At 34.8% G+C, this 15712-nt stretch overlaps 1 pseudogene; it reads right to left on the reverse strand.

Moving 5' to 3' along the window:
- Positions 1–1989: 1989 nt before the first annotated feature.
- Positions 1990–15712, reverse strand: part of LOC141519562 (D-beta-hydroxybutyrate dehydrogenase, mitochondrial-like) — a 29159-nt pseudogene continuing 15436 nt past the window's right edge.

A 15712-nucleotide genomic window follows, 5' to 3' on the forward strand; every position in this document is an offset into this window, starting at 1 on the left:
TAGAAATTCTATCACTAAAACAGAAAACTAACTGGTATTCTCTTGCTCAACATATTAATAGAAGAACTAGCATTTATTTAGTGCCTGCTATGTACCATCTCTGTTAAGCACTTTACAAATTTCTCATTTGATTATCACAACAAAACCACTTTCATTATTATTCCTGTTTTGAAGTTGAAGAAACTGAGGCAAAGAGCTCCAATGACTTCCCCAAGGTTACACAGTGTCTGAGGCTAAATTTGAATTCAGGTCTTTCTGATCACAGGTCCAGCACTCTATTTATTCACTGTACCAACTAACTTCCTCTGTTATTTTGGTATGTACTGCCTCTAATAGATGGTTGTTTATCTGCTTCATGAGGAAATGTCCACATAAAGAAATTTTCCATACCATAGAAATCATAGATTATGGCTGGACCTCTAGGGAGATCTGTGAATAAATTTCAGGGGGTCTATGACCCTGTATGGGAAAATAGAAATTATATATTTATTTTAAAGAACAATTAACTCAAAAATTCTTAACCATTTCTATGTCTAGGGTGCCTTTGACAGTGTAATATTTAAATTTATGGATCTCTTTTCAGACTATTTTAAATGCATAAATTAAAATACCTAAGATTACAAAGGAAACTTATATTAAAAGATATTAAAATATACTTTAAAAATAAGTTCATTATACGTTTTACTTGATTGCACTTTTATAACCCATATCAAATTGCTTACTATATCAGGGAGTGGGAAGGGGAAAGGGAGGGAGGGAGAAAACTTTGAACTCAACATTTTAAAAAATGAATGTGAAAAAATGTTTTTACATGCAATTGGGAAAAATAAAATCACACACACACACAAACCGCATACCCTAAATCCAAGTTTACAGCACCCAGGTTAAGTACTCCTGTTCTCACCAAAAACTAGCATTTCTAAATATTAATAAACAACCGTAACTTCACAAGACTTTCAAAGAAGTCCAAAGTACAAAAATGTTAAGAATTTTGGGTCTACTTTCTGGTTAAAAAAAAGTCCAAGCTCATACTGAAATGAACCAGACACAACCTTTTTCAGCCTCACTTTCCTTATTACTGGGGATGGACTAGGAGGACCAAGGTCCTTTACAGCTTTAAATATGTATGATCATATGACTATTAAGAGTTTGGAAAACTGTGCTGAGGGGGCAGCTAGGCAGTGCAGTGGATAGAACACCAGCCTGGAGTCAGGAGGACCTGAGTTCAAATACTACCTTAGACAATAATTACCCAGCTGTGTGACCTTGGGCAAATCACTTAACCCCATTGCCTTAAATAAAATAAAATTTAAAAAAAAGAAAAACTTTGCTGAATAAAAGGTGAAATTCAAAAGGGATAAAAATGTCAAATCTGAACTTGAGTTTAATGAAGCTACTTCATAATTCCTAGGGTAGACTAGGGGAGGGAGTTGTAGAGTTAGCAGTTGTATGGAAAAAAATCTAGACATTTAGTGAACTGCCAACTCCATTTGAATCCATATCGAAACACCAAAAGCTAATATAATCTTTGGTCACACTGAGAAGAACATACCTTCCAGAAATTTTCCAGGTGATAATGTGCCCCTACATTCTGTCCTAGTCAGACCAAATCTGAAATTCTAAGTTTAGTTCTGAACAATGGGGATATTGATAAATTAGATACAGAAAGGAACAGCCAAAAGTGGAGGGATAGTAGTAGTTCATACATTGATTGAAATTACTTGTCATTTTTACCCTTGATAAAATAAGTAGTTATATGTTTTTTCACGTTTCAAAAGTAGTTCAAAACTGACAGTTCAGCACTAAATTTTTGAAATTTTAACAGTTTCAAAATATATTTTCAGGTAACTTGGTTATTAGATGCTATGCTATATTTTTCTTTCAGTAATTTTTCTATTTTTGATAAGTAAGCCATATAATTGCTGGAGTCTTTTTAAAATATTTCTTATTCTTTAAAGAATTATTTTAATATGAAGGAAACAAAGAATTCTATTTTTCCTTAACAACAACCAAATATCTTGATTCTGACTGCTGATTCAGTAAAGCATCAATGATAGCATAAACAACTTCTTTTGAGTCATGCTTTCCATCTTTTAGCATTTTATTCACTTCATTAGCAAAGGATTGTGGGTCTTCTTTCCTATACTTTGCTTTAATTTCTTCATCAAATTTGTTCCACTATTTTTCAAAATTAAATTGTTTTGTAATATTAGTAGCAGGAGAATAGTTGCCTGGTTCAATAAGAGAAACCTGAAACATAAAATTAACATTCAGATTTTGTGAAGGCAATCAAACACCAGTCATTCATCTATATCCTCCCCTCTGTATAAGGACTTGAGTCATTATGAGAACAAAATTTTACTGCTTTTCACAATGCAATAGATTCTATTTTATGATTTAAATTTTCCCATGCTTATTATTGGGAAATGTTCAAATGAACTATGATAATAATGTTAAATATTTAATCTGTTGGAAGCAAATGCATAGGAACAATTAAAAAGATTGGGAAAATGGCCCCAGAGAAGTGGTGAATGGACTACATTTTCAAATGTCTGGATAAGATGATTACTTTAGTGCAAGAAGACCCTCTAACTTCTAAAACTTGAAATTCACAGATGAAATAATAATCAAGAAATTTAATGAAAAACTATAGTAAGTGAATTTTTCCAACTCAAAGTTACACAAAAATTCTCCAGAAACAGAATATTTTATATTATTAAAACTTTGTAAAATTGAATAATTCGAAAAGATTTAAGATTAAGATTCATCATCATCATCCTTGATTCCAGAGGACTGCTGATAAAGTATGTCATCCACTTCTTGACAGAGAATAGATTAAATCTGTAGATTTTGTTCAGTTGTTTTTCATCTGTATTTGACTTTTGACCCCATTTGGGATTTTTCTTGGCAAATAGGGTTAAATCAGAGACTTGCAAAAAGGTGAAGTAACATCATAAAAAATAAAAAAGTAATAATGAAAAAATAAATATTAATTTGCTCATTGATGTATGTATTTATCTCTATCTCTATTTCGTCTATATAATTTTTGTGTGATTCCAGTCATTTTCACAGACAAGAACAGTTGAATTTGCTTATTTTAGGAACAAATATGGAGAAAGATGTGAAGTGAGGCAGTAGTGAGATATGCCTCCCCTCAGATTGCACAATCTCTCACAGACTGGATTGAGTACATACAAGAAGTTCATGCCTGTTACTATTTCTCTGTATGTCACCACTATAATGTTTATAGACCTTTTTATTATAGATACTCATTTTCCATAGTCTAGATAAAGCATTGCACTTATGTGTATAAGATATTTAGAATTTCTGATCTTGATTTTGACTGCCTAAAAATCTATTGGGTCAGGCAGTCAATTCATCCACTTCATTAATGTGCTTTTAGTGTATGTGTTACTTCTATTAGGCTAATACAATATAAATCCTGACTCTGATACTGCTCATGCCTCCCCAGTCATAGACCCCACTGCTCATCACTGGGTTAAGTGACTTGACCAGAGTCAGACAAAAGGATTTGAACTCAGGTTCTCCTGATTCTAGGCCTGGCATTCTATCCATTGTGCCATGTAGTTCCCCAGATATACAGAATTAAACATATATTTTGACATGGTCAATATCAAAATTTGTTTTGCTTGACTATACATATATTTCTTAAAATAGTTGTATTTCCATTCTTTCCAGTGAAGGGTGGGACAGTGATAAAAGAGAGAAAATATATTTAATCTTCTTTTTTTAAAAAAACAAATTTTTAATGTCAGCTTGAAGACCATGGTCAATAGGAAAAGGGGATGACAACAAAACCAATACCAGTGAAGACGACCAAGCTGGCAGATTCCAAAAGTGACTAGAGAAGGGTAAGCAAATCTTGTGGCTTCAAAATTCTATGTTTAGAGACATCAAGAAGAGAGGACAGCTTTCAGAAATCCATGGTAGGAAATTTGCAAGTCTTTGGAAATAGTATCAATTTGTGTGGTATGCCTATGTTCAAATTAGGTTATCTTAAGCATCAAGGAGCTCTAAAACCCCTTGTACTCTATCTTGAGATGCCAAAGTGGGTCTTGAAGATGCAACATTCTGAACCTCAAAAATTTAAGTGAGGTCTAATAGAAAGTGCAGAATCCTGGGCAAGGTCAAACAAGGCCATAGGTCAAAATGGTAACAGGAATTGGATTTTGACCCTGTCACAAAGCCCCAGTTCAGGATCTAAAGATGGAGAAATGAGTAAACCAGAGAAGACACAAACTAGTACAAAAATATTGTAGATTGGCTGGCTCAGACTTCTTTGACCATGGCCCAGCCAAGGCTGCTTGGCTGTTCTTTTATCTCTCTCTCTCTCTCTCTCTCTCTCTCTCTCTCTCTCTCTCTCGTCCTTCCTTATGTCCTGTAACCTTTTTAATAAATTTTTGTTTTATTTCTACCTGTGCTTTCCTGAGTCTAAATAATGATTCCTCATAGGCATAACCGAACCCAAGTAGCCAGTGGCTACATTTTGGCAGCCAACAAAAGGATTCTCTCTACACAGACTGGGAAATTGGATTGAGCTCCATAGCACTGTCCTTAGCTCCATGAGCAACAACTGAATTATGATTTTTTTCTGATCTTTTATACCAAATGGCAGCCTGGAACATTCTTGGTTCTCTTTAGTGCTCAAACCACCTGATGCTCTTGTTTATAGCTATATAGCTCCAAGACTAGTCTCTACAGGATGCCAACTAGCTGTGCCAGCCAATCATTTCCTGGACCCTGCCTCAATGAAGCCCTCACTGTAATACATTCATCTCCAAATGGACTCTGAAAGGCCCAGAAGACTGGTCCTAAAATGACTGAGTTGGGAATGATGCAGGGAAGGAGGAAGAGAATTTGAATGTAACAGAATTTGGGTGGACATGTAAATTGACTCTTGGGATGTAAATTGACTTGAAGTAGAGAATTATGATTGTAACAGAAATAATTATAATCTTGGGTGGGGACCCTCCCCATTCTTAAAGTATCATTGTTTAATGTAAAATTTGTACCCTATCTCCTTGGGTTTTACTCTCTACCTAATTCTAGGTCAAGTATAAGGGAAGGGAGTTCATCTTTTGCCCTCTGGATGAGAGGCAAGACATAAAAATCTGAACTGAACTCAAATTGAGGGCTGGTTCAGTCTTCCCTGACCATGGCCCAGTCAAAGATGTTTGGCTGTTCTCTCTCTCTCTCTCTCTCTCTCTCTCTCTCTCTCTCTCTCTCTCTCTCTTCCTTATATCTTATAACCTTTTTAATAAATTTTCATTTTATTTCTACCCATAAAAAATATTGTAGATCTAGAGTTACTCACAAAAGGAGAATGTAATGCCAAAACAATTTTAAATATATACTTGATTGTCTATGGATTTCCACAAGGACTATATAAATGCCTAGAAGATATAAAGCAAATGCTGACAAAAACAAAAAGGAACAAAATCCTTGCAGGAAGGAGTTGAAAGAAGAGTAAATAATTCAGAAAAAAAAGAGGTAAAATTTATCTATGTTATGTATGGGCTCCTTGAAAAACAGAATAGATTAAATAAATGAATGAGGGGCTGGCTAGGTGGCGCAGTAGATAGAGCACTGGCCCTGGAGTCAGGAGTACCTGAGTTCAAATCCGGTCTCAGACACTTAACCTAGCTGTGTGGCCTCCGGCAAGCCACTTAACCCCGTTTGCCTTGCAAAAACCTAAAAAAAAATGTAGATTGACAAAGGGAGAAGACGTTGCTCTATGTGAAATGAATGAATGAATACATGAAATGGGAGCAAATAATAGAATAAAATCAGAATTTTGAAGATATCAAGAACTATTGACTGAGAAATTGAGTGATAATTTGTCTTCACAATGAAATTTTTAAGCAAAAATTACATTATCACTTTTTGAAGATAATGTGTAAAGAACAGTTGACAGGGAGTCAGAATATGAACTCCACTATGTAATTACTGAATTCCCAACACTAAAATTTTGGTATGCTGTATGAAGAGTGCCATTAACCTTTTGGTGGATAACATTATACTGATTATGTCAAGCCTTTTGATATAAGACACATCATAACTTCAGCAGACACTGTTCTTATCTACAGCAGGAAAAAAGTAAGTAAAGAAGACTGTTGTCCAAACATGATATTCTGTCAAATGGTTCACTTGTTGAATTTAGCAATTAGCATTTCTATGTTAGAAAGAGATTGCAGAAGGACAAAGTATTTGTCCTAGAATTGAAAAGGACAAGAATTTGATTAATTCTTTTTTTAAAAATTTTATTTAAGGCAATGTGGTTAAGTGATTTGCCCGAGGTCACACAGCTAGGTAATTATTTTTTTTATTTTTATTTTTTTTTTTAGGTTTTTGCAAGGCAAATGGGATTAAGTGGCTTGCCCGAGGCCACACAACTAGGTAATTATTAAGTTTCTGAGACCGGATTTTAACCCAGGTACTCCTGACTCCAAGGCCAGTGCTTTATCCACTACTTCCCCTAGCTGCCCCCAGCTAGGTAATTATTAAGTGTCTGAGGTTGTATTTGAATTCAGATCTGCCTGACTTCAAGGCCAGTGCTCTATCCACTGTGCCACCTAGCTGCCCCTTGATTAATTCTTTTAAAGATGTCCAGACTCTTCTATGAAACAAAGATGTATCTTATTAACACCAGTTTTCATTCAGTGATGCTTCATAGCTACAAGTCATGGCATATGCCAAGGAAATATGAAATGAAGTTGATATTTTAAAAAAACCATTCAAAATAACTAAAGAAGAAAGAGATAAAACATCTAGACTCAATTTACAAATACAGATTCAGGACTTAAATGAACACAACAACAAAACACTCATCAGAAATAAAAGCTCCTTCTCTCATCTTCCTCATCTCATATCATTCATTTACCCAAAACATAGATTCAACACTACTCAATAAACACCGTCACCTCCAAGATACTAAGCAAAATATTCTATTTGATATTCAAAGTCCTTCATACATTATCCCACCCTACCTTTCCAGTTTTCTAATACCTTATTCCTTCCCATGTACTCTTTGCTCTAATAATATTAGTATCACTCCATCTCTCCACTGTAGGCATTTTTTTCCTAGTTGTTCCCAATGACTGGAATGTGCTCTCTCCTCATCTTTACCTATTACCCTCCATGACTTCCTTTAAATACAAAATAAAATCTCATCTTCTACAGTAATCGTTTGTTAGTGCCTTTTCTCTTTTGTATTTCCTACTTATTTTGTATGTGCTTTACAGGTATTCAGGGAAGACTACTACCTCTGTTGGAGGTTTGCTGAGTCCTTTCCACTTTTGGTGTTTCTTTGCCACCCAACTCTCATATGTACCTTCAAGAAGCTGTAGCATATGCAGTGGCTGTAACTTAGTACCTTAGTAAGCCATTTTATCAGATCAACTAGATCAGATTGAGGGTAACCAAAGGGCCTCAAACCATTGATGAATTAAAGGGGTATCTACCCTAAGCATGTGAAGACTTACTAGAAGGAATAAGCAGTTAGAAATAATCTGATCCAACAGACCATGGATGCTATAAAAGTAGGTGACATGGAATGTTTAGAGCTTGGTTATACATCAGAGACACCAAAGTCATCCAGTACATCTCAAGTGATCACCAGTTGTCTTGACTTTTTTCTTGCCACCGGACTCCAATGACTGGAAGTAAGGTCAACAACTTTGCACAACTCTGCCTCACTTAAACTCAGTTTTTGTGCCAGTCAAAAGCAATTACCCATACTGTTTTATATTTTTGCCTACTCAAAGTCCTGTGGTGATAGGAAAGTGATGAAACAGAGGTATGAATATGGGAACTGTAGTCACAACCCTGTACACAGGTTGTGTGATGCGGTGGGATTCAGAAAACCCTGACTGACTGAGCAACCATTTAAAGCATCACACTGTTTTCCTACTGACATGACCAGAAAAGGTGTTCTAAAAATTGTATACTTTCTCTAACTCTTACCTGCCTATCATAACACATACAAAGATATTTGTGAAACATTTTGTGAAGATGATTCTACTTACGATTGATAGATAGAATGCATACTTATGGACAATATGAAATCCTCTAGACCTGAAAGACTAACAACTCTTGTTGTAAGAGAATTGAATAGTTATTGCAAATAACAGCCTTGAGTGAATAAAGGCACATTTTTTTTGAATGGCCACAGTGATAGAAAACACCATGAAGCTAGAGTAGGTTTCACAATTAAAACTAATCAAGTCAATAAGCTCATATGCCTCTCAAAAAGAGTGAATGATGAGCTGATGACAATATAATTGTCACTTGCAGGAAAGCATCATATTACCATCATCACTGTGAATGCTCCCATCATGTTGAACCTAGGTGAGAGCAAAGAAAAATTTTATGAAGACCTGCAGATTCTCAATGTTTATAAATCTGAATGATATGAGAAATGGTAAAGTCCTTGGGAGGGATGGGATAATAAACAACAACAGCAATGGTAACATTACTGAAGACCTGTATTTCTCATGATCTCATCACCCACACCATCTTCCATTTATAAGACAATAATACAGAATACATTGGCATTTAACAGACTATGTGATTGTAAAGAGAAGACATAAGCACGATGTGACAATGAAAGTGGTGCAGAATGTCTTACCAATCATAAACACTTATTCTTCTACCCTCAACATTCATATTTAAAAAAAAGAAACAGCCCCAAGGCAAGATAACTACTAGAAGACTTAATGTCAAGAAATTAAAGCATTTCTCTGATTGTAAAGTTTGTTGCTAACTTGTAGGGAAAGCTAAACCACCACATGATACAGAAGAAGAATGGGCAACTTTCAGATATTTGGTGTACAGCATCACATTTATTCATCTGGGACAGAATACTCACAAATATCAATATTATTTGATGAAAATTATGGAAAAATTGAGAAACTGTCAAATGAAAAATGAGAACTCCATAGGATTTACCAGCATGATAGTTCATTTATCTCTAGAAGGCAGTGCTAAACTCCATCAAAAGTAAAGTTCAAGATTAGTTTAGAGAGAAGTAGGATTCTTATATCAGTAAGCAGGCAGACAAAATTCAGTTTTATGCTGATAACAATTAAAAGCACTTTCATGATGCCTTGAAGGCTACATATGGACTAAAGACTAATGAATTTCAACTAGTGGTGGGATTCAGCCCGTTTGCACTGTTTCAGCAGAACCGATACCTAAATTTTATGTTGAGTTCGGCGAGTTGGTTGTTAAAATGGCACTTGTAATCAGGATTCTCTCTAAGGTGGGTGCTTGGGTAACTGCTCAATATGGAAATCATAAATTTCATATTCCTTACTCTTTTTTAATGTTCATCTGTGAACAGCATTTTCTAAGCGGGTGCGCCCCTAGTAATGTTCATTCCAGTGATAAGTGAAAAATATTGACAAAGTTATGCTTGTAATATTTGTTTATTCATTTCTTAAAACTCATTATACCTATGATGAAATACTACATTTTAATCTCCTCATTTTTGTTGCTTCAGTAAACAAACATTTAAAATAAAGAGAAAAATTGCCAAACAACCAGAAGGTGACAAACTGTCATTTGTTTCTGCTTTGTGTTGTGCTCAAAATTTCCCTGAGATATTATGAGTGTGCTGATGTTCCCTGAATGGTGAAACTAACAGGAAGCTGAGAAAACAATGAACTAATAGAAATATAATCTTCTAGGCTCATCATCACCCATTTTGAAAGGCATGGAAGTAGAAGAAGAAAAAAAGAGAATAGGTAGAATGAGTTTTGGTTCTGCATATGTTCTAACATTGGCTGCTGTGGTTATGTGGTTTCTTTCACTTTAAAAGGATATGTTTGATTACAGTGAGTAAAATAACATAATCTAGATTTGTTTTTTAAAAGTTTTCTTATTTGAGTATTAAATGCATAAAATATTAAACTACTTTTCAGTAAATCTTTTTGTAAACTTAGTACAATCATTAGGGAAGAGAACTGGTTTTTAATCTATTTGAATTCTACCACTGATTTCAACTACTCAGTGATGATGAATTCATATTGATTAGTGATAAGGGCATGGTTCTGAAGATATGAATTGAACATTTCCACAATGTTCTCCATAGACTATGGTCAACAACTACTGAAGTCATTGACTCTGTACCTCAGGTTGAAGTCAATTTTCATCTAGTCAAACTTTGAATTCAAGAAGAGGTTTGGAATGCCACTAGACTCTTCTCTTGTGTCAAAATACCTGGTGCTGATTTTATTCCCCCGAGGATAGATAAAGCAAAGGATTCATTGTTCATTTTAAAAAATGTTGCCTGAACTCTTCCAGATTACATGGTAAGAGGAGGCTGGAGAGTAATAATGCCTCCATTGTCCACCTAAAAGGACAAGGAAATAGTTTGTCCTGTGACAGTCACAGAGGTATCTCTCTCTCTCTCTCTTAGTCATTGCAGGCAAGATTCTCGCCAATATCCTCCTTAATAGGTTGATCCTTCACTTAGAAGATGGTCATCTGGGGCAGCTAGGTGGTGCAGTAGATAGAGCATGACTCTGGAGTCAGGAAGATCTGAGTTCAATTGTGTGACCTTAGGCAAGTCACTTAACCCCATTGCCTTAAATAAATAATTTTTTTTAAAAAAATGGTTATCTACCTGAGAAAGAGTGTGGCTTCAGAAAGGGCTGAGGAATGGTAAATGTCATATTTGTTGCCTGACACCTTTAGGAGACATGCCAGAAGAAGAACAGAGATCTGTAAACAATAATCTAACCAAGGCCTTTGATACTATCAGTCATGAGGGTTTATGGAAGATTATGTCAAATCTTGGTTGAATAGTTTATGGGGGAATCTCTTCCATGCTTCAAACATATAAGAAAGCCATTTCGCCAACATATCCCTTGTTTCCCAGTACTCATACCTCTAGGAACTACTAAAATCAGACTTAGATGGTTAATTGTCCTTTTCTTAGTTGACTTGAGATTTATACTGTTCTTGCATTGAAGAGTCTATTTAATTTTGATGTTTACTACTTGCTTTGATAAATAGGTTTATTCATAACTCATGAATGACTTTTGTGTGTAACTAGCATTTGAAGAGAGAGTTTACCCTTGAGAGTAACTAGCAAAAATTTTTTTATTCTGATTCCTCTAAGAGTAATGTACCACTCTGCAAATATTCTGGCTCAGTAGCCCTCTATAAGAAAATAGAATGTAATAGCCATGCCTGTTTTCCTTGAGACTTCAAATTGAGGTCATGGACCTACTCTCTTGAGAAGACTAGAGAACATTTACTGGAATATGCCAACTAATGCTATGTTAAGGATTAGGATCATAAATTTGAGTTAAGGACCTCAGAGGTCACATAGTCTAACATTATTGTTTGATTTGACAGTTGAGAAAACTGAGGTACAGCTAGACTTGAACCAAGGTTTTCTTGAAGCCAAGTCCAGTTCTTTATTCACCGTTTGTTGCTTTTTTTAGTCATTTAGTCATATCTGACTCCTTATGCCCCCATGGATCATAGCATGCCAGGTCCATCAGTCCTCCACAATTTCCGAAAGTCTGTCCAAGCTCATGTTTATTGCTTCCAATACACTATCTATCATCCATTTAGGTGGTCATTTTAGCTTCAGCATTTGACCTTTCAATGAATAACTTGAATTGTTTTAAACATTGACTAATTTAATATCTTTGCTATCCAAGTCTAAAAAGTCTTCTCCAGGACCACAATTTGAAAACATCTGTTCTCTAGGACTCAGCCTTCCTTATGGTCCAATTCTTATAGTTATACATTACTATGGGGGAAAATCAATGCTTTTACTAGACAGACTAGACAGAAATCTCTGTTTTTTAGTGTCCAGATATGTGATGAATATGTCTTTTAATTTTATGGCTGCAGTTGCCATCTGCAATGATCTTTTGAGTCCAAGAATATGAAATCTGAGAATGCTTTCATTTCTTCTCCCTTTGCCAGGAACTGATGGGACCAATTGCTAAAATCATATATTGTAACAAATTCCCTCTTATATAGAAGCCTATACCCTGCAAAGCAGACCAGGTGGTCTGAGAAAGCTAGTTTTGGAGAAAAAAATCTTCTAAGAACCTGAATCTTTAGTCCACAGATTTCATCTTTCCTGTCTAATTCCAGAAACAGGACAAAACTTTGAATAAGTCTTGATGAATCCATTACCACACTGCCTTTAAGTGATTAACTATCAGCAATGGGAGAAACTGATTGGTTTGGGTTATTGCAGATCAAAACCAGGCCTAGAAAAGAAAAATCAGTGGTAGATTTTAGTCTCCTTTCAGAGAGATCTAGTGAAAATTGAGCTCAGATCAAAGACCTTAGGTCCAACTTTACTTCTTTCAGGATATTGTTACACTGTGTCATTGTCTGTGAACCAGGTTGTGGAGAATTTTGTTATTTCTTTGAAATTTTTTTTATTCTTAGACTTAACCACCAGATAAAATGAACATTTTCATATACTGAGTAGAATAGAAGAAGATTATACATGGAACTGAGAATCTATTTTTTAGAGCTTCCTTTTTATTTTCAAGTATATGTGTAATCAATTCAACATGTAACTTTCACAGCTTTTATAAAATGATTTAAGGATGACATTTTCTTTTTCTTTCTTTTATTTTAATATACCTATAGTAGCTCTTTCTTCCTCTTAAACTTCAAAACAAATTAAAATAGTCAAGCAAAATGAATTCATATATATATGTCAATTTTTACATATAATATTTCTATCAAGAAGTAGAAAATATGGTCCTTGGAGACATGGTTGGTAACTGCAACAAATAGAGTTCAACGGTATTTCGAAGTTGTTTTTATTTATAATGTTGTTCTTATTGTAAATTATTCTTACTCTGCTCCCTTTACTCTGCATAAGAATCCCAGAATTCTCTGAAATAATCTCTTTTGTCCTTTCTCATGGCACAATAATATTCAGTTATATTCAAACAGTTTCTTCAGTCATTCTCCCAACTAATGGGCACCCTCTTTGAGTCTAGCTCATTGCTTTTCTCTTTTGACCTCCACTTTCCTCCAGAATCATGTCATTTGTTTTACTTATATTTCCTCCCCTCTTCCCTCTGCATTCTTATTTATTTCCCTATTGAATTGTATGAATTTCTATACTAAATTATTTTGAATGTTTATTCAATCCTTCTTTGCTTATTTCAAATATGGGAGAAATTCATCTGATGTCTTTTCTGTCCCCCACTCTGCTCAAAACTAAATGCTTGTTGATCTGACATAGCTTTCATGTTTGTATAGTCTTCATGATCCTCTATGAGAAATAATATGTTCCAATCTTTTTTTCTCTTTTCTTTACTAGTGTATTCTATTTACTCTATTCTATTTCCCTCCTCTTACAACTTTCCAAATGGAATCGATCTTCCCCCACATTCTTTTTTTGTCTTATTTAATTACTTCAAAATTCTTTGAATACATTAATATTCTAAAGGGATACTTGTTTCTTTTCTCCTTCTTTGAATATTGTCATGTCTCCTCTAATTGCTCAAATAAATTTATTTTGCTAGATTACTCAACCCTTCAAACTTGAAAATCCTATATTCCATTAAATGTCTATTTCCCCCCTTTAGTATAATACTTATAATTTTGCAGAGTGAGCTATTCTTGATTGCAAACTGATGTTGTTTCTCTTTTGGAATAACTTAGTCTAAGGTCTCTCATTTTGGCATCAGTTTTCTAAATCTTGTATGACCCTGACTGTGCTTTTTTAGCAAGTAAACTTCTGCATCTTAGATTCCTGCACCATTTTTCTCTTTACATGGGAACTTTGGATGTAGCTGGAAAATTCCTGGAAATTTGAGAGTTTTTTTCTAGGAAGTCACTAGTGGAATCCTTCGATCTTCACTTTGTTTTTTCTCTGAGTCCAATAGATCTGAGGAATTTTCACTCATGATATCTTAAAATATGATGTCCAGTAGTTATATCCTGACTATAAGGAAGTTCAATAATTTTTTAAATTAGTTGTTTTCTTCTTTTTCTTTTAATTTTGTTTGAACATTTCTTACAATATTACAAACTCAATGTTTGTTACTTGGTTAAACAAATGGAGAGTGATAACGCCTTTAAAAATAGAATTGACCAAATGGAAAAAGAGATGCAAAACTTGAATGTAGAAAATTCCTCTCTAAGAAATAGATTGGGTCCCAGACACTTAATAATTACCTAGCTGTGTGGCCTTGGGCAAGCCACTTAACCCCGTTTGCCTTGCAAAAAAACCCTAAAAAAATGAAAGAAATAGATTGGAATCTGTGGAAAATATTGACTTCATGAGACACCATGAATCTATTAAATAAAATTTTTAAATGGAAAAATAGAGGAAAATGTAAAATACCTCACTGGTAAAACAACTGACCTGGAAAACAGATCCAGGAGACACAATTTAAGAATCATAGTACTACTTGAAAACATCGATAAAAAAAAAGCCTGTACTCGATATTTCAGGATTTAGTTAAGGAGAACTATCTTGATTTCCTGGAACCAGAAGACAAAACAGTCTTTGACAGAATACATCAATCCCCCTCCTGAAAGTGGCCAAACTCCAGAATGATCAGATTAAGGAGAAAATCCTGCAAGCTGTCAGAAGGAAGCAATTCAAATACCAAGGAGTTACAGCCAAGATTACACAGGACCTGGCTGTATCAACATTATGGGATTGAAGACTCTGGAATATGATATTTTGGAGAGCAAAAGAGCTTGGATTCCAACCAAGAATCCACTACCCAGCAAAACTGAGCCTTCTCTTTTGGGGGAAAAGATGGACATTTAATGAAATAGGTGACTTTCAAACTTTTCTGACTTAAAGACCAGAGCTAGACAGAAAAATTGATTCAAGGAGTCTCAAGAGGAGACTCAAGAGATACATGAAAAAGTAAACTGGGAAAAAGAAAAAAACCTGTTATCCAATAAGATTAAACTGGCTTATCCCCACTTGTAAGGGAGATTTTCATAACTCTTGATAATTATAACTCTATTAGAGGGAATATGCCTAGACTGAAGATATGGACTTTCATTGGTATGTCCATGACTTTGATAGAATGATTAAGAACAAATTATTTCATTAATAAAAGGAAGGATTGTAAAGAGATGGGAGGAAGGGGGAGGTTGAATGGGAGTAAATTATATCACATGAAGAGGTGTAAAGGACTGATTGCAATAGAAAAACAGAACGGAGATGTTGAAAACTACCTGAATCTTACTCTTATTGGATCTGAATAAAAGAGTAACATACACACTCAAAATTTAGAAATTTATCTTACCTTGCAGGTATTAGGATGGGGAGGGAAGTAGGGACTGAGAGAAGGGAACAAAGGAAGAAGGGGTAAATGGAAAGGGGGAAGAAAAGGAAAGAGGGTGAATAGTAGGGGAAACTCAGTGAGGGAGGTGGTATTCAGAAACAAAACACAGGGAAGAAGGATAAGTTGAAAGGAGTAGACAAATACAGAGGGGAAATAGTATGGAGGGTAATAGAGTTAGTAATTATAACTGCAAATGTGAATGGTGGGATAAACTCTCATGAAATGGAAGCAGGTAGCTGCATGTATTAAAAACCAGAAGCCCACAATATGCTGCTTACAGCATTACAGGTTTTTTTCTTTTTCCCAGTTTACTTTTTCATGTATCTCTTGAGTCTCCTCTTGAGACTCCTTGAATCAATTTTTCTGTCTAGCTCTGGTCTTTAAGT

This window comes from Macrotis lagotis, chromosome 1 (assembly GCF_037893015.1).
Source record: "Macrotis lagotis isolate mMagLag1 chromosome 1, bilby.v1.9.chrom.fasta, whole genome shotgun sequence".
Classification (NCBI taxonomy): Eukaryota; Metazoa; Chordata; class Mammalia; order Peramelemorphia; family Peramelidae; genus Macrotis; species Macrotis lagotis.